General features: G+C 42.5%; 1 protein-coding gene and 1 long non-coding RNA gene across 4 annotated transcripts in view; both read right to left on the reverse strand.

Annotated features, from left to right (window-relative positions):
- The window catches only part of PTPN13 (protein tyrosine phosphatase non-receptor type 13), a 626,469-nt gene extending 611,025 nt beyond the window's left edge, over window positions 1-15,444 (reverse strand). For all 3 annotated transcript variants that reach the window (XM_033963022.1, XM_033963031.1, XM_033963011.1), the window contains exons 1-2: window positions 14,931-15,444; window positions 11,666-12,169 (exon numbers count right to left, since the gene is read on the reverse strand). The gene's annotated coding sequence lies outside the window, so the exon portion shown is untranslated. The remainder of the gene's footprint in view (window positions 1-11,665; window positions 12,170-14,930) is intronic.
- Window positions 15,445-15,672: 228 nt separating this feature from the next.
- The window catches only part of LOC117352614, a 31,703-nt gene continuing 27,853 nt past the window's right edge, over window positions 15,673-19,522 (reverse strand). Inside the window, exon 3 of the long non-coding RNA XR_004537733.1 lies at window positions 15,673-15,728. This is a non-coding gene — a long non-coding RNA (uncharacterized LOC117352614). The remainder of the gene's footprint in view (window positions 15,729-19,522) is intronic.

Here is a 19,522-nt window from a genome sequence, read left to right on the forward strand (position 1 = left end):
ATAATGAATACGTATCGAACAGAAAAGAACTTGCGATCCAAGATGGCGATTTGTACGGGTGTCTGGTGAGACGCTGAGGGTACGTCCGCTTCTCATTATAGCAGCGACTAGATTTTCATCGGTCGCGATGCCGAAGAGACGGGGGAAGAGCGCCGCTGCTGCCTCACGGCGTCTTGAACACCCCCCTCTCGCCTCGATCGAACATTTTCATCAGCGTCTTCAGAGGGAGTCAGTGGTGTCGGGGAATCGCCCGCTGGACTCTGCGACGTGGAGTGACGCCGGACCGGAAGTCCTGGGGCTGGATACCACGCTGAGCCCCGACCAGAGGAATCCACCTCCCCCACCGCTGAGTGCGAGTTCCCCACGGGAAAGGAGTGGGCCAGAAGCTGCAGCACTCTCTGACCGTGAGGCTGTAACACCGGGGAGCCAGCAAGGTGAAGTCTCTATGGCTTTGTTAAGCCCAGAGATACCTCCAGCGGATAGAGCAGAAGGAGGAGAAAATCCAGACCAACAGACAGAAGGCAGTCAAGGTGAGCCTTTTCAAACTTTACATGAGACTTTCTTTAAACATGAAAAACCAGCTGAAGTGACTCTTGATTCAATTTGGGACTTAGTTTCCAAACTGGGAGACTCACTAACTAAACAAATTAAGGAAGGCGAAAAGAATATAAAAATTCAAAAACAGACAATAGAGGAAAATAAACAGGAAATTTCTAATGTTAAAGAAAAAGTGGGAGAAATTGAAAACGAAGTGAAAACGTTCAAACAAGTTCAATCTACAAAAATAAAAGATAATCAAATTATTAGAAGAAAATTGGAAACTATGGAAAATAACTATCGGACTAATAACCTACGACTGTTGAATTTTCCTAAAATCCTATATATAAACCCGAGAGAGATGATAAAAAGGTATTTTATGGAGATACTTAATATTCCTGAGGAATCATTGCCTCCTCTCACTCGAGTATATTATTTGCCTATTAAAGAAAGGGATCAACACTCGGAGGATAAGAAACAGGAAATACAAGACCTTCAACAAGATTTGACAGCAATCCTGGAAACATCAGATAAAGATTTGGTTAAACCAGCAATTCTTTTACTATCTGTGGCGTTGTTGCCGGACAAGGATTGGATTCTGAAGATGTTCTTTAGAAACAAGAGTAAAGAATTTTTGGGTTTGAAAATTCAAATGTTTCCAGACGTTAGTAGAGAAACTCAGAATCGTAAGCGGCAGTTTCTTTTGATGAAAGCAGGAGTTACACAGCTGAGTGGTATTTTCTTTTTACGTTTCCCATGTAAATGTATAATAAGGTATCGAGATAATAAATATGTGTTTTTTTAACCATCTCAACTTACAGCTTTTCTGACACTGAAACATCTGGAAAATTATAATCCTTCGATCTCAACATCCCTGTTTCACACAATCAAATTGCCCTCCTAAACTTATTGATACCATGATCGTGACTGCTCTCATGCATATTTTAAAAAATTGGAAACTATCTTCGTCATTAAATTATACGTTTTGGTGGAACTCTCTTTGTATGTACCATAGATATGAATCATATGCATATGAAAATAGAGTTTCGCTCCGAATATCCACGAATATGAAAAATAAAAAATCACCCTGGTCATTCTTAGATTCATATGTTCGCTCTACTTTGTAGACACTTCTGTCTCCCCCTACCTATTCTTCACTTTTTTCTCTTTATTTCCTTTCTCTTTTAATTTTTATTCTATTCTATCTCATTTTCTTTTCTCATACAATCTTCACAAATAATTTCATTACTCTGAGCTTTTCTTAATATTATGGTCCTTTATAGTTAATTGCATATTTATAGATCATATATATACAAAATGTTATATGTATTTGAATTGCTCATTGTATTTTTCCAAAATACTCAATAAAAATTTATTGAACTAAAAAAAAAAAAAAAAAATCTGGAAAAAGAAGGAATAACAACAACTACAACAACAATAACGTAATAGTAAAACTAATTGGATTTGATATTAGAATAATTCCTCAAGCCAGGCACGCGATACTGTTTCTTTTGTATAGAATTAAAAATTGATTTCCTAAAGTTCACTCATATATAATCTTGGATCACACTATAGAGGACTTGAGATTGTCAGACTAGAATTTTTTCTTTCTACATCATGTAAATGATTTTCTTATAACTTTGTGTTTGACCTGACAATCTTTCTGTACAAAATGTTTTGATTTTGTTAAGAATTTTAAAATGATAAATAAAGAATAAAAAAATAAAAAAAAAATGAATACGTATCACAATATTTTAAAAGTGGTACTTTTGCATGTTGAATAATCCGTATAATTATCCTTGCATGTTTTCACATGTTTATAACATGTCACATTGCAATTTGGAATTTTATTTTATTATTATTTAATACATTTTTAATTGATATATATTATTTTGATATCCATCATATTTTTTTTTTTTTATTTCTCTGTCATTTAAATTATATATATTTTATTTGTGTATTTATTTCTCCTGACGCAGGTGGATATGCCAAAACACAGCCCGTTTGATTGCCCAGTACTTGAAGGCCCTTTGTGTGGCCTGTACTTTGGTTCCCTCTCTGTCTTTTTACAGCTTAGAAGCAGGCAATTAGGCCTGGTTTTAGCTGGCCTAAATCGTTAAGCCTAAAAGTTATGCTGTTATATATTTAGGTAAAGTACTTGTAACCCACATTATCCAAATGTTCTAGGCAGCTTCCATATAATAACATGCCTAATAAAATCTTAAAATAGTACAAAAAAAACAACAACATAAAATTGAGTTATACACCAATTCATACTCATTACATATCTACTGCATTACAAATGAAAAAAATGTATCCATTCAGGCAATATTCCCTTCAGCACAATGAAATTTGCTCATTATCCCCTCCTTTTACAAAACTTTAGAGTGTTTTTAAGTGCCAGCCATGGCAGTAACAGCTCCGACGCTCATAGAATTCCTGCGCGGGGGGGGGGGGGGGTATATGTTTAAAAACATAGCAATTATTGTCTGACAATTTGGCTTTTTCTTCTGGTTATACTTTTGATATGAAAATATCAAAATGTGCATCTGGGGAGGGACCTTAAGCAACCTGGGACATTCAGAGCCTTAGGTTCCTTCCTGGCATATCCCAGGATGCACCAGGGAGGGGAAGGTTTGCCACTTTGAAGAGGCGGGCCTGCTGGCTAGAAGGAGTAGGCATTCCTCCAGCTGGCCTTCATAAACAAGGTAAGGGGGGCAGGGTGGTGTCAGGGGGTCATTGTGTGGCGGTAGGAGGGAGAGGGCATCCCTCCCGCTGCCAGGGGGGGTATCTGTGAGGGTGTTGCTTGTGTGGGGGGGAGGAAGGGTTGCTTGACAGCAGCAAAATTTTCTGGCAGGTCTGAGCTGACAAGCTTACTTTCCTATCAATGCTTGAGCCAATTAGTGCTCAGGTACTACTTACCAGAAACTAAGGCGATGACAGTTCAGACCTGCCGGAAAATTTTGCTTGAAAATGTAGGGCAGCAAGGTTAGGGAATCCCTGGTGATTACAGAGAATCTCTCGGAATGCTATTTAAATATTAATTACTTCATTGTAATACATTTGCATGGCAGAGTCGGAGACTGCTAGGAAGCTCGGTAAAGATCATGGTAAGCCATTTTGATAATCTACCACTGAAATACATGAACACAAATCTGGCTGGAACCGGTTTAGCAACCGCGTTAAAGGCAATGTTAAGTTTTAAGAATCTTCCCTTAAGTGTATAGCCCTCATTGGAGACTGCCCCAACTTTGTTAGTTAGGCTGAGATCTTTTTAGCGGCCCCTCATATACGAGCACAATGTAAATGTTCATCAATCTAAAAACGATGTTTAATTACCACAGCTTAGCAAAAGGACTCCTTAGTAACAACTGCTGCACACTGCAGTGTGAACTCTCTGCTTTCAATTTCCAAATTTAACCTATAGCAATGGCGTAGAGAGGGTAGGAGGTGTACAGGGCAAAGGCACCCCACTGTGCCCCCATGTCTTCCTCTCTGCCCCCCCCCCGTTCCTTCCCTGCTCCCTATGCCACACTCGCACTCTCCCTTCCCCCTCCATGCCTCTTTAGACCTTCACTAGCATGAGCAGCTTCTCTGGCCTGCTGCTCGCACCAACGTTGGCTTTCCCTCTGATGTCACTTCCCCATGGCCCAGAAGTGATTTCAGAAGAAAGCTCTTGCTGCTCATGCTGGTGATTTAAAGAGGTGTGGGGGTCAGGGAAGGGAAGGCACGAGCGTGGTGTGTGTGTGGGGGGGTGGAGGTGCTCATGAAGACGGCACCCGGGGCGGTCCACACACCCCACACCGTTACTCTGCCACGGAACTATAGTATGATAGCTATAGGTGGAAATGCCATGGAGGCACTGTTCAACAGACACCAGAAAGGAGGGAGACAGCTATTGCACAGTGGTGAAATCAACTGTCCATATTCTGGTTCCAGGGAGCAAAATCTGTGAGCCCTGTGCAAGGATTATCAGTGCAATGGCTAAGCTAGATGTGGGGAAAATGGTGGACAGATGCAAATGAAGATTTATAGCAGAGTAGCTGAAAAGAAGTAAATTCCATCTGTGCTGGAAGCTCAAAGGAGAAGGTGGAAACTCCGGTTCCCCACCCCCTAAAACAAAAAAAAACAAAAATAATGAAAAGAAAACCAATATAAGAAGAATCATCCATGGGCACCTTTCCTACCCTAAAGGTATTTTTGGTGTATCTACCTGTAGAAAAAAATGCCCATCTTATGCACATATATTTACCTGGCTTCCTTGGTGTGAAGCTTAGACAGAATTTGGGACTATACGTGTGCCTCTGAATTTTCTAAGTTACCCAGGCACAATAACTCAGAAAAAAATATCTGCTCAAATTAGTAGATATAAATGTATGCAAGTAGTTTTCCTGGGATAATTATTTTCTAAGTGAAAGCAAGCACATATTTTCATTTAGAAAATTCAGGAGTGTCCATGAAACAGACCTGTGCAGGCGGTTATAACTTTATTCCCTCCTAATAAATATGTACTTCTCTTTGTAACTGAAATCTGAACAAAGACAGGTCTGTACCTCTCATTGTATTTAGCTAACATATTGCTCACAGAGATTCTTCTCTCTTTCCCCCTCCCTCAGCCCTGCCTTTAAGCACACAGGCTCTCACTTCCATGCAAGCCCCTAGTAGGCATTTATTCATTCATTACTCAGGAATCTTCCCTCTGCACTCATCTCTATGTTATCAGGCTTCAGGAGTGCTCCCTACCAGCTGGGACATGGCATGACTAAGTAACCCACAGGGGGTTTGGTTTGAGTCACTAAATCACTATGTCTTAACAGGTTTTGGTTTGTGATTAGAAGAAGCAGTAAAGATGATTTTCATAGGCTTTTTAAAAATATTAGCTATGCTATGATTCCATTGCTGTTGGAGTGTACAACTCCTACTCAAGAGATGTGTCAGCCTTCAGGCTCTGGTTAGAGTTTGTCTGTTTTAACTAGATTGTAAGCTCTTCTGAGTGGGAACTATCTCTTCTGTTTTGATGTACTGCACTGCATATGTCTAGTAGCACTATAGAAATGATTAGCAGTAGTAGTAGTAAACTATCAAATCACACTGGCATGACCTGCTCATGTGATTGCCAAGAAATACCTGTTCAGAGCCATGTCACCCCAGACGATGAGATGCATTTTGGTTTTGTCTGACATTGATGCCGTGTTGGTCTCTGACCTATTCTGTGGTCATTTTATGCATGTTATTTGATCTGTCTACAAAACTGCAACTCTCCACTAAACTACTCAGCAAATCACTTTGAATGAAAAAAAAAAAAGCCTCAGGTTATCGGTGACAGACAGACAGACAGACAGACGTGTAAGGCAGGATGATGAATTCAGTACGTGTGTTCTGAAATATGACACACGATCTTATTAGATCCGGAGGATCATCAAGAGACATTGAGCTATGGTGACTATGATGCCTGCCTTTGCAGGACAGCAGTTGAGATTTGCATACAGGGGAGGCCCTAATCTAAAAGAGACTTTAAGCTCAGCGGTGCTGAGGGACGAAAGAATAAGGGACAGCGGGGATGGAAGCCCTAAACAATGTGGGCATTGCAAAAGTTGTGAAGTGATGTTGTCAGTTCCAGCATTCATTAACCCTAATAATCAGAAGAAATATAGTTTGGAGATCCGACACAACATGTGATTCTGACTTTGTGATATATTGTATTATATGCCCCTGCCCAAAACTACTCGCATATGTAGGACAGACTTCAAGGAAATTATGTTTAAGATTAAATTAAATGAACATTGCAGTGCATTGGGCAGATGAAATATGCAGGCTCTACTTGTACAACATTGCTCCGCACATGCTCATGACTTCCTTCAACTCCGCTGTTTTGTAATTGAGCAGGGAGGGAACAGGCACTTGCGTCTGCAACAACGGGAGCAATTTTGGATTTATGAGTTAGATACAGTGACCCCCCAATGGTCTAAACTCAAGTATAGATTGGTTTTATTTCTTCTGAAATTTAGCACACTGTACAGTATGCTTCATTCTAGCCCCTGCTGTATAGGTGTCACCACTGGATCAGTATGTGAGCTCAAATTTGCCATGACTGGAGTTTGACATTGTGATTGGCCAACAGCATTGCCTCGTTGTGAAGTGGTGTGCGTGGATTGGCGGCTATCACAGATAAATTTACTGAGACATGAACATGAAAGGTAGGAACTGTTACACCACAGTGAGTACATTACATTCTACCTATTTTTGAGAGAGCTATCCTGACATTGACTGCTCTACAGATCGTGTTGGGCGGTATGAAGAAGCGGCCGGGGTGCCGTGAAACGTTGGCTTGGATGGTTTGGATTCATGCACCAATAGGAATGAGAAGTGGCCATTAGAGCATTTGAGTCTTTTTTTTTTTTTTCAGAGATCCTCAATTGTTCAAAAGAACATTGTTGTGAGCAATATTTGGCAATAATCACATGAATTAAAGTTTTTTATGCCAATGGTGTATAAAGGCTCACCGATAACCTAAGGCTTTTTCTTTCATTCAAAGCGATTTGCTCAGTATGTTTAGTGGAGAGTTGCAGTTTTGTAGACAGATTTTCACTTCCACTCCTCAATTTTTTTGGACAGTGTTATTTGATCTGTGCATTCTTATTGGTTATTGGAGTTCTGTTTTGTATGTATTAATGTATGTACTTTGATCCAGTCACCAGAAGTGCTGATCCTCAGGGGGGGGGGGAGAATGGAAATGTCTGTTGGTGGGGGGGGCATGGAGAAGAAACCTGACAGTCATTGGGAGGATGTGGATAGATCTGGGGCATTAAACCAAGCCTGCTCTCATTCACTTGAATATAACCCTCCCCCCCCCCCAGTTTTATTTAACAGTTTTCCTCCCTTTTTTGGAAAGAAAACTTTTATCTTATATAGTAATATAGTAGTTGACGGCAGATAAAGACCCGAATGGTCCATCCATTCTGCCCAATTTGATTCAATTTAAGTTTTTTAAATTTTTCCTTCTTAGCTATTTCTGGGCAAGACTCCAAAGCTCTACCTGGTACTGTGCTTGGGTTCCAACTGCCGAAATATCCGTTAAAACCTACTTCAGCCCATCTAAACCCTCCCAGCCATTGAAGCCCTCTCCAGCCCATCCTCCCCCAAACGGCCATATACAGACACAGACCGTGCAAGTCTGCTCAGTACTGGCCTTAGTTCAATATTTACTATTATTTTCTGATTCTAGATCCTCTGTGTTCATTCCACGCTTCTTTGAACTCCGTCACCATTTTCCTCTCCACCACCTCTCTCGGGAGCACATTCCAGACATCCACCACCCTCTTTGTAAAGTAAAATTTCCTAACATTGCTCTTGAATCTACCACCCTTCAACCTCAAATTATGTCCTCTGGTTATATTATGTCATCTTGGTTATACTTGAATAGGTTTATATTTGAGTATGTATAGTAACAAGGATATAACAATATGCCTCCATTGCAAATCATTTATATTGCTTATTGTGATCTTATATACCACTACTAATGACCCACTCCATGTTAATATATTCAAATTATCTGAAATACCATAATCAATGGCACCAGACAACAGCTTTCTTATTTCTTATACAGTAAACTCAGTGCATATTCAAATATTTTGTAATATTTTATGTTCTCACTTTCTTACTCCCAAGTGTACGCAAGCTTCTGGAACTTCTTTCTAGTGCAGATTTGTATTCTACAAGCTGCTTGGACCCTTGAGGGAGGGGGAGCAGAGAGACTGTAGAGAAGCTGGACCTAGTCTGAAGTGGAAACTAGGAGAACGTTCCAGGTTCTTTATAGCCTGGAATTATGGCAATAACTTTGAAATTAAATGGCATTTACTTAACTCTTTTCTACTTTAAAATATGTGTGTTGTGGGGGGGGGGGGGGGTGTTAGGGGGCAGTAGGATAGGAACTTGAAAATTTCCAAAATAGGAATCTTAGCATCTCAGTATTATTTGCAGATGCCTGTTTAGCTGTCATGAATTTCTTTTAAACAACTAGCTCTATTGTTTAAACCAACCTGTTGACACCTATGGACCGGCAGAAATAAAACAATTATTTTGTGGACCGGCAGTTGAAGAACACTGGGCTAAGTCATGGGCCAGACGACGCCCATCTCCACCCCCGCCCCCATAATTGTAACACCATTTTTTCCATTCATTTTTCATACACACACACACAATATTATATTAACAACACATAATGGTTAACCACAAAATTGAACAACACAAAGCACACTGTATGCTTCTCAATATTCATTCCTACCAGAACACAGATAACCCCATGCAAATATGGGACCAAAAACTAAAAGTACTAATATATATATACTAACCCTAAGATGCAAGACTCTGCATGCAGTACAACCCCAGAGGAAAAGAAACAAATGCATTTCTTCCTGAACAGACAGCAGATGTAAATCAATCACTAAATTAAAAAATAAAATCATTCCCCCTACCGTTGTTGTCTCCCTCCCTCCATGCTGTGCCTTGCCTTCTGGCCTGCCCCCCGGTGTTATCTTCGGGCCGGCTCCCTCTTCCTCAGTGCTGCAGTGCACAAAGCCGTGGGCAGCATCCCGCGCCTCATCTGGAAGCCTTCCCTCTGACATTGCGCCTGTTCAGGCGCAAGATGCACATAGAAGCCTCTGCTCACGGCTTTGTGCACTGCAGCACCGGGGAAGAGAGCCGGCCCAAAGACAACGCCGCATCAATCGTATCATGGACCGGTAGCTGAAGAGCACTGGCTGGGTCCCGATGTATGTGCCGTGGACCGGCAGGAAATTTCTGTGGACCGGCACCAGTCCACGGACTGGTAGTTGAAGAACACTGGTTTAAACGTTGTTATCTCTTTTAATGAAAGATGTACAAGTTACAGAGCTATGCCCCACTAGTTGACACCTGTTTACAGATGTGGAACAGCAGTAAAGATACTATGTGCAGGTTTAGCAGGAGTCATTAAGCAGTATCTTACAAGAGTTAGGTACTAGGCTAGCCAGTTCATCCCCCCCCCCCCAGCTCAATTTGTACCCTTTGAAATAAAATGTTAGCATTTTTTGATTCTCATTCTTTAGATCTGGCTGCGCCCTACTCAGATTCAATTCAGAATGCAAACATTTGCTGAGCACATGTATATTTCTGCAGAAAAAGCCTTGAAGCTTTCTGCATCTGTTTTGGCTAAGGCATATCACAACGCACACTGCAAAACTAAGAAAATATGGCAGAAAGATACATAGTTTTCAGTGCCACGGGCTTGATTATAAAGAACTTCCAAGCACACCTGGGTAAGTTGCCTGCACATATTACATCTTATGAACTCCGGAGAGAAGCTCTCTTTGGCACAATGCAAGTACTATGGTGAGCATTAGCAGTACATTTGAAAGACTGGGATCAAACTCCACACACCATGGCTTAGAGGTAAAGTTCATGACTATCATGGTATGCACAAAATTAACTCATTTGGAGACATTGCCTCCGAGACAAATCGTCTGTCCTAAGGCACAGACGAGTTTAGCCAGAGAAAAAATGTTTGCGGTTGTAAAGCTTTTTCTGAGCAGCAGCTGACTCAGCACCAGTTACCCCAGTACTGAATATGCATATATATATTTTGTAATATAAACACTATAAAGCTATGTATATATTTACACAATCCTCTCAAAATATTAAACTTCCCACTGGTGACCGTTGTCATCTTTGGGTGAATTTAAGAAAAGGCTGAAAAGAGTTGATGGACAGTGAGGCTGAGGATTCCAGTTTTATAATATTATGTTGAAGGTGTTTGTATTTTTTTTTATTGTAAATGTTTTATTGTTACCTGCTTAGTGGAAAAGTTTTGCTTCCTTCCTCTGTCTAAGAAAGCAATGTTGAAGTTGGAAAGAACACAGGTAAAAAAGAAAGACAAACTACTTCTTAACCCAAAAATATGCTCAACGAATTTTAATCATAAACACCAAGATTTAGGTAACCTGGGCTTCTACCCATTTGTAGCCACCAAAGTTTAATATCCTCATTACAGGCACGTAGGTGGAGTGTAACTTTGCTGGAAAACAATTTGCATCCCTGACGCAGATCTTAATCTCTGATGGCAAGCTGGTTCATATCCCACAGTCCTGACATCCTACACACTGTTTTGTTTTTATAGTTTTCTTTTTAAGACCCCGCCCAGCCTAGCCAAGACAAGAAAATGGGTTGTCCCATTCTCCGTCCATTAAATGTAAGAGGGCTGCTGCATCTCCCTTTGAAGTTACGTGCAACTTATTTTGAAATGTACAATTCAAACAAAAGGCAGAGGGCGCAAGGTTTGAGGAGGTGTTGCTCCCATAACTAGTGCCAAGAACGACAGAAGTGTTTCATGCTTAAGAAAAAACAAAAAACTGGTTCATGTAATCTTGAGGTGAACAGGAGAAGCAGAAGTTTCAAACCAGTTTGCGATCGGTGAATGTTAAAGAGGAACACGGTAAAAACCAGGATTTGCAGGATTCTCAGGATCTCCAGGATGTAGGGCAGACCACCTTAAGAATGGATTGCTCATTTTAAAATCCGGGAAATCCTGCAATTTTACCAGGATCTCAATACAAGTCTATGAGGATCCTGTAGATCCTGCAAATCCTGTTTTTTACCCAGACCCTGTTAAAAGATGCTTTTGGACACCCCCCCTCATCCCCCCCCGGAGTATTTTTTTACCCTGGCTGCTAACCTGCATCACTTCGCAGTGCCCGAGCGCCATCATCGGAAGACATTTGTTTCCATCCCTGAATCTTGGAGGACAAAGTAAAAGAAAAACTTTCTGCATTCATCTGATCTGCTGGCACATGTTCAAGGTAATTCAAAACAACAAAAACGGACACAAGCCTGCTCAAAAGGATGGAAGATTCACTGGTTTCCACTACTTGAATGACTGAGTCACACAGACGTACAAAACTTAACCTGATGCACTCTTTTGGAGAGGGTGGGTGAGAGCAAAGTTGAAATCTGCATAATACTATTAAAACAGAATAAAAGTTATCCCCTCCCCCTCTCCCTCTCTAAACTCCTTATATTTTACACTTCAGACTGATCAAAACCAAAAATAGCAGAGACAGGAGTAAAAGTTGGCAATGGATGTGACAGCCTTTACCTGGTGATGGAGGGGGCAGAGGTTTGCCCTGCAGCAGGCGGTGACGCAGCGGGGCAGGCTCTGCTAGCTGTCTCTTCTGATTCCACAGCCTGGGATGGGGGCGAGTAGCCCCATCGCCCGCTAGCCCCTCTCCTCCTCTTCTTGCTGCTGCTCACACGGGACAGAGTACCAGGCTGAAAGCTGTCCTACAGCAGCAAGTCCCTGCTCGCCATCTCTCTTCTGAAGAGACTGGCTCTTTGGATCCCTCCTCCTGGGGAGTGTGTTCGCAGCCCCGGCTCTCCGCTGGAAACCGGGACGCACAGCCTCTCCCTCCTCCCTCTCTCTGGCTCATTCTTCTCCTCCAGGCGTGAAAAGGAAAAATGACTCCTTACTGCCACCTTACGGACCCGAGCCCTACTGCAGTTCCTTTAGTTTGCTGATGTCCTGCGGGGATTGTGTCCAATAACTTTCTTATTATTTTGTCGGTTTCTACATGGCTTGTGTTTTGACTTGCCAAACGTATCCCTGTCGGTAAAATAGTGTTTTCAACTTCTATATATGGAAAAATTGAAATTGTCATGCATATTACTTACAGCATATACAATAAAAACAAAACAAAACATAAGAACCCCTCCCCCCCAAACCAAAAACATATAAAAAAATTCAGCTTCTGGAACTCTTCAGTTTCCACTAAGATATTCTTAATCAAAGTTGATGGATTGTACTCAGAGACCCAGAAACAACAATTCTGTGTGTCCCATATATAGGCTCAAGGTATAATCATTGCACAAATTCAGGGTCCCAAGTCCAAGTTAAGTTTGGATTTAAATTTTGTTATTTATTTAATTTTCTAAACCGCATTCCCAAGGGAGCTCAGAACAGTTTACATTAATTTATTCAGGTACTCAGGCATTATAATGCAATAGTTTATACAAATATAAAGTGATTAAGGGCTCCTTTTACGAAGCCGCGTTAGCGGCTTTATCGCATGCATCTTTTTAGCACACACTAACCCCTGCACTAGCCGAAAAACTACCGCCTGCTCAAGAGGAGGCAGTAGCAGCTAGTGTGGCTGGCAAATTAGCGTGCACTATTATGCACGTTAAACCGCTAACGCGGCTTCGTAAAAGGAGCCCTATACCTTGAGCCTATATATGGGACACACAGGATTGTTGTTTCTGGGTCTCTGAGTACATCAACTTTGATTAGAAAATCTTTGTGGAAATTGAAAAATTACAAAAGCTGATTTTTATTTTACTTTATTTTTGCTGTGGGTGCAATAGAGAGTTGTGCGGGGACAGAAATCAAACCCATCCCTGCTCATCCCCAGTAGAATCAAACCTGTCCCCATCCATCCCTGCTAGGAGTCAAACCCAACCCTTCCAGAATCAAATCCGTCCCTATAAACTTCAGAAGTAGTTATTTCATTTATGCTACTGAATTAAAGGCTCTGGTAGAGACCCATTTACAAATAAGCAAAGACACTTTATTAATTTAGAAATATTAATTGGGAAGAATACATACTTTGTAAACGGGTTTCTACCAGAGCCTCTAATGTAAATATATTTATGGCATATTGTCAACATCATCAAATTCCTTCTTTAACCATCAGCCTGGATGCCGAGAAGGCCTTTGACCGGGTAGCCTGGGATTTTTTGTTCCCGATGCTTGAATATATGGGTTTCGGAGATACTTTTCTGACAGCAGTGTGAACATTATATTCTGGACCTATGGCATACATCTTGCTTAATGGAGTTTGCACAGCTCCTTTTGAAATTGCTCGGGGTACGCGACAGGGATGTCCATTATCCCCTTTGTTCTTTCTTTGGAGCCCCTGTTGCGTACTCTGTTGGCAGATGTTTGTTACTGGGGTGGACGACCCTCCTTTTCGGGTGAAGGTCCTAGCATAGGCTGATGATCTATTGATTTTACTTACCCAACCTTCTGCTTCTCTCTCTGTGTTGTTGGATGTCATTTCAGCCTATGGTGCTTGGGCTTTTCTCTTAATTTTCTGAAATCTAAAGCTTTATCTTTATTGCGGGAGGTTAAAGATGGCTGGGTGGGACGGCCTCCTTTGCAATGGAAGATGGTAGCTCTGACATATTTAGGTGTTAAGATACTTGTCAACTTGTCATTATTATATAAAGAAAATGTGTCTAGGCTGATTTCTGACACTGCTGTTAAGTTGCAGATGTGGAGAGCATACCTGCTTTCCCTTTTGGGCCGAGTTCATCTTTTTAACATGATTTTGACACCAAAATGGCTTTATTTATTTCAAATGCTCCCTTTGTTTCTCAAAATGAGGAATGAAAACCATTTACATTCTTTATTACAGCTATATTTATGGCAGAGAAAGCGGGCCCGTCTTCCCATTCGGATCATACAGACTCCTAAGCGCTATGGGGGCTTAGGTCTGCTTAATGTTAGATACTTAATGATAGCATGTACTATGCGACACATTAATGACTGGTATAGAGCCTCCCATACCTTTTCGGCGACAATGGAATTGTTTTTGATGGGAGCCTGGCACTTTAGCTGTTATTTACAAAAGCTGGGTCTCCGTCAACCTGATATACTCCATTGCTCTGGTATTTTGCCGACCACCATAGCTACCTGGCATTGGCTATGTAAATGTCAAGGTTTTTCTATAAAGGTGTCCCCTTACCTTGCTATTTGTGGGAATCCAGCATTTTTGCCGGATCAGACTACCTCTATGTTCCACCATTGGAAAGCGAAGGGTATCCACTATTTGTTGCATTTGCTTACTGAGGAGGGCCGCCTGAAATTTTTTGCCAGCTTGCAATGAGAGTACTCTTTGCTTCCTGGAGATGTTTTCTCTTACTTGCGAATTAAGCATTATGTACAAAGCCTTCCTTGGGAAGATCTCACGGAAGATGTTCAGGATGAGCTAGCCACTTGTTACACCTTGGGAGCTCAACTCCCAGTTCTGCTGTGATTTCATCACCTTTATATTCAGGACTCCACCACAGAATTACATTATCCTAGTTATGTTTCTGCTTGGAACACTGATCTTGGCATACAGCTATCTCTTATGGATTACAGAAAACATGTCCTCGCAACTTCACGAGTCTCTGATAATGTGCTACACTGGGAACAGCATTACAACTTTGCGCTGTGTCTTTATATAGCACCCAACAAAGCGCATCATTTGGGACTTTCTCAGACTGGAGCCTTTCCTAAGTGTGGTCATCATGCACCTGCTACTCTAAGGGTACATGTTTTGGCTTTGCCCTGATATATTGGCATTTTGGCATAGTTTACTTACCTATGTGTCCTCTATCTGGACTTGTGGGGTGAAGCTGGATCCTCTGATATTGTTTGACCTATTTTCATTGCAGGTACCTGTTCCACATGGCTATCGTTCCTTTCTGCAGCGTACGATTTTGCTAGGGAAGAAGGCAATCTTACTTAATTGGCTTTCCCCAAATCCTCCTCTCTCCCAATGGCAGATGCAAATGCTCACTTTGCTTAAGATGGAACGGATACAATTTCAGGACTTTGTCTCTTCTTCAGGCCATCACTTTAGGCGGACATGGCGGGCTTTTTGGGCCATGTTGACCCCTAGAGTGCGTAGTTGTCTTTTGACTAGGTAGCTGGTTTGTAAGGTTGCAGTCACTCCTCTCTTGTTGTTTTTGGTATATTGAGCGGGGGTTGGGTGAGCTACTGGGGATGATGTTGTTATATTTTGAGTCTGTCTTTAGGATACTTTCATTTGACTTGTACCTTGTTAGCTGTTGTGCAATTGCTGTGCTGTTTTTGTTGCTTTCCTGATGCTCAATAAAAATGACTTCAATAATAAAATATAAATACTCAGCTGATGAGGACTCCCAAGCTGTCAGCTGAGGACTTCCTCTGCAGTTGGCCGGGGATTCTTTTTTCCAAGCTTGGCAGGCAGCAGTAGGGTCCCTGAGTCACAGATGCTGGCACCTCAGTGGCTCATGGATGCTGTCAGTGACTGTTGTGCTTGGTGGAGGGGAGTTCTGGCTGTCTCTAGAGGAGGTCCTCTGCTGGTAGTGCTTGGGGATCCTACCAGCCACAGCAAGGGTCAGCAAGTACTTCAACACTGTAGAAATAAAACCAGAAATGCATTTCCTTTTCTTTTGAATACAATACAAAGACATCTGCTATATACATTTCCCAAGGCTAATATATTATAGTCAATAAATTCCATTTTTTCACCTTTGTTGTCTGAAGACTTATTTTTCCATCAAGTTGGTCCCAGTTTCTTTTTTCTGCTTTCCCCTCTCCTGCAAATTCTTCTGTTGCTGTCCATTGGTTCCTCCTAGCATGATCCAGCATTTATTCCTTTTTCATCTTTTGCCCCTGCCCCACAAGCCCCATGCCCAACATTTTTCCTATCACTCCTCTCCAGCACCATGACACATCTCTCTCTCCATTCCTTTCACCACTATGTCCAGCATTCCTCCCTCTTGCATCCCTTTCAATATGTCCCACTGTTCCCTCCCCACCACATTTCTCCCTATCATCTTTTTCTTCCCTATCATCTGTACCTCACTCCCTCCCTATGACCAAAAATTATCCTTTTTCTTCCATTCCCCGTGTACACCATCTCTTCCACTCATGCCCAATCCTCCCTTTCTATTCCCTCTCCCACCTTAGCATCTCTTTCCCTCCCTTCCTCTGTCCTCTCTCCCAAGTTTAAATAACATATAACATTAAACTTAGGGAAAAAAAACTAAAATTAAAAGAATATAAACCTTGACTTAACTTTTTACCACAGTTTACAAATATGGACTGATGCAGATATGGACAAATTTTCTCTGAATCTTGCAGCTAGCCCCAAAACTTATGAACCAATAGCTTGAGAACTCTCTTGCTTTTCCTGCACCCCACATTTGTCATGATGAAGTTCAAAAGCAGAGCCTTTTCTCTGAGAAAATCTGCAGCTCTTTCAGAATCTGCTTTATTAATGATTTACCATTTTGTGTACAGTACTTTCCCGATATTTGCGGGGGTTCCATTCCAGGAAAAACCGCGAATACGGTTTTTAGCGGGAGAGACAGGAGAGGGCAGACGGAGAGGCAAGAGAGAGCAGCCGGAGCACCAGCAAGTGAAGGAAATCACTCGCAGTATGCTCCAACCGCATCTTCCTGTGTTACAGTCGGGCCTCACCAATCAGGAGCTGCGTGTCAAAGCATTTGTGCGCAAGACAAATGTGTGCCGCCCTATGCCTTCCTGTTTGCCCTCTGAGGGTGTGTGCATATGGGGGGAACCCCCACTACACTCGTGCTCTCATTGAGGGGGTGGGGGAACCCCCCTCCACTACACTTGCAACTCGTTCTGCCACCCTATGCCTTCCCGCTTCTGCTTTTGGGGGGGGGAACCACTACAATGATGCGCTCGGAGGGGGGGTTTCAATGCCGATGTGCTCTGAATTAGATTGCCGCAAATCATCTCCCCCAACACACTTATAATTGTGCCTCCACAATTCCGCTCCCTTTATGCGTGCACTTGTCAGTGCGCGCATTTGATGGAGCAGAATTGTTGGGGCGCAATTGTCCTGCACGCTATTGACAGTGTACCATTGGCCATACCTCTCCCTATGCATCCAAACATTCTTCTAGCTTTCACTGTCGCCTTTTCAACCTGTTTATTCACCTTAAGATCATCACATACTATCACTCCCAAGTCCCGCTCCTCTTTTGTGCACAAAAGTTCTTCACCCCCTAAACTGAACCATTCCCTCAGGTTTTTGCAGCCCAAATGCATGACCTTGCATTTCTTAGTTGCCAAGTTTCAGACCATTCTTCATGCTTTGCTAGGTCTTTCCTCATGTTATCCACACTATCAGCGGTGTCTCCTCTATGGCAGATTTTGGTATCATCTACAAAGAGGTAAATCTTTCCTGTCAGCCCTTCAGCAGAGTGGTTAGAGCTACAGCCTCAGCATCCTGAGGTTGTGGGTTCAAATCCCATGCTGCTCCTTGTGACCCTGGGCAAATAACTTAATCCCCCCATTGCCCCAGATACAATAGATAGAGTGTGAACCCACCAGGACAGATAGGGAAAAAATGCTTGAATACCTGAATGTAAACCATTTAGGCTATAAGTGGTATATAAATGCTTAAATAAATAAATAAACAAGCCCAAGAACCGTACCTTGAGGGACACCACTGGTAACATCCCTTTCCTACTGAGAGCAATCTCCATTGACCACTACCCTTTGTTGAAACATAGAAAATGATGGCAGAAAAGGGCCACGGCCCATCTAGTCTGCCCACACTAATGGCCCACCCCCTAACTACCTCTATGAAGAGATCCCACATGCTATTCCCATCTTTTCTTAAAATCTGGCACGCTGCTGGCCTCAATTACCTGTTGTGGAAGATTATTCCAGCAGTCAACTACCCTTTCGGTGAAGAAATATTTTCTGGTGTCGCCATGAAATTTCCCACCCCTGATTTTCAACGGATGCCCTCTTGTTGCCGTGGGTCCTTTAAGGAAAAAGATCCTCTTCCACCTCAATACGACCCGTGACATATTTGAACGTCTCGATCATGTCTCCCCTCTCTCTACGTTCCTCGAGTGAGTACAGCTGCAACTTACCCAGTCGTTCCTCATACGGGAGATCCTTGAGTCCTGAGACCATCCTGGTGGCCATTCGTTGAACCGACTCAACTCTCCGCACATCTTTTTGATAATGCGGCCTCCGGAATTGTACACAGTATTCCAGATGGGGTCTCACCATGGATCTGTACAATGGCATTATGACCTCGGGCTTATGGCTGACGAAACTTCTACGGATACAGCCCATGATTTGTCTAGCCCTGGATGAAGCTTTCTCCACTTTATTGGCAGTCTTCATGCCTTGGCTAATAATCACCCCCAAGTCACGTTCTGCTACAGTCCTTTCTAGGATCTCACCATTTAGGGTGTAAGTCCTGCATGGATTTTTGCCGCCAAGGTGCATGACCTTGCATTTTTTGGCATTGAAACTTAGTTGCCAAGTCTTTGACCAATGCTCCAGCAGGAGTAGGTCCTGCGTCATACTGTCGGGCATTGAGCTTTTGTCGGGCACTGTGCTTTCATCTGTTGTGCGGTTGCCTACTATGTTGCATAGTTTGGTATCATCGGCAAATAATGTAATTTTACCTCGAAGCCCCTCAGCCAAGTCTCTTACGAAGATGTTAAATAGGATCGGGCCCAAGACCGAGCCCTGCGGCACTCCGCTGATCACCTCCGTCGTATCGGAGAGGGTACCGTTTACCACTACCCTCTGAAGTCTACCTCTAAGCCAGTCCCTAACCCATGCGGTTAATGTTTCACCCAGTCCCATCGAACCTATCTTGCTCAATAACCTGCGGTGTGGGACGCTATCAAACACTTTGCTGAAGTCCAAGTACACGACGTCCAGGAACTCCCCTATATCCAGCTTTCTTGTTACCCAGTCAAAGAAGCTGATCAGATTTGATTGGCAGGACCTTCCCTTCGTAAAACCATGTTGATGGGGATCTCATAGATTCTCCTCGTTCAGGATCGTATCCAATTGGCGTTTGATTAGTGTTTCCATAAGTTTACTCACTATCGATGTGAGACTCACCGGTCTATAATTCTCAGCCTCCGTCCTGCATCCCTTTTTGTGGAGTGGAATGCTCAACCAGTTCCTGACCCAGTCTGTCACTTTAGGGCCCATACCTAGGCCACTAAGGCCTGGATTCTCATAACAGCATAGGAATCAGCCAACATCAGAAAAATGACATTGGTCACATGTCACTCAAACTACGGCGCCATTTTGAGAATCATGATCTGTGTCAAAGGTGCTGGAAATGTAGGCCAGGGTTTTACAGGCCTACATTTCCGGTGTCTGTCTTTGATGTAGAATCACACTTAGCAGCAC

Source organism: Geotrypetes seraphini, chromosome 1 (assembly GCF_902459505.1).
Source record: "Geotrypetes seraphini chromosome 1, aGeoSer1.1, whole genome shotgun sequence".
Lineage (NCBI taxonomy): Eukaryota > Metazoa > Chordata > Amphibia > Gymnophiona > Dermophiidae > Geotrypetes > Geotrypetes seraphini.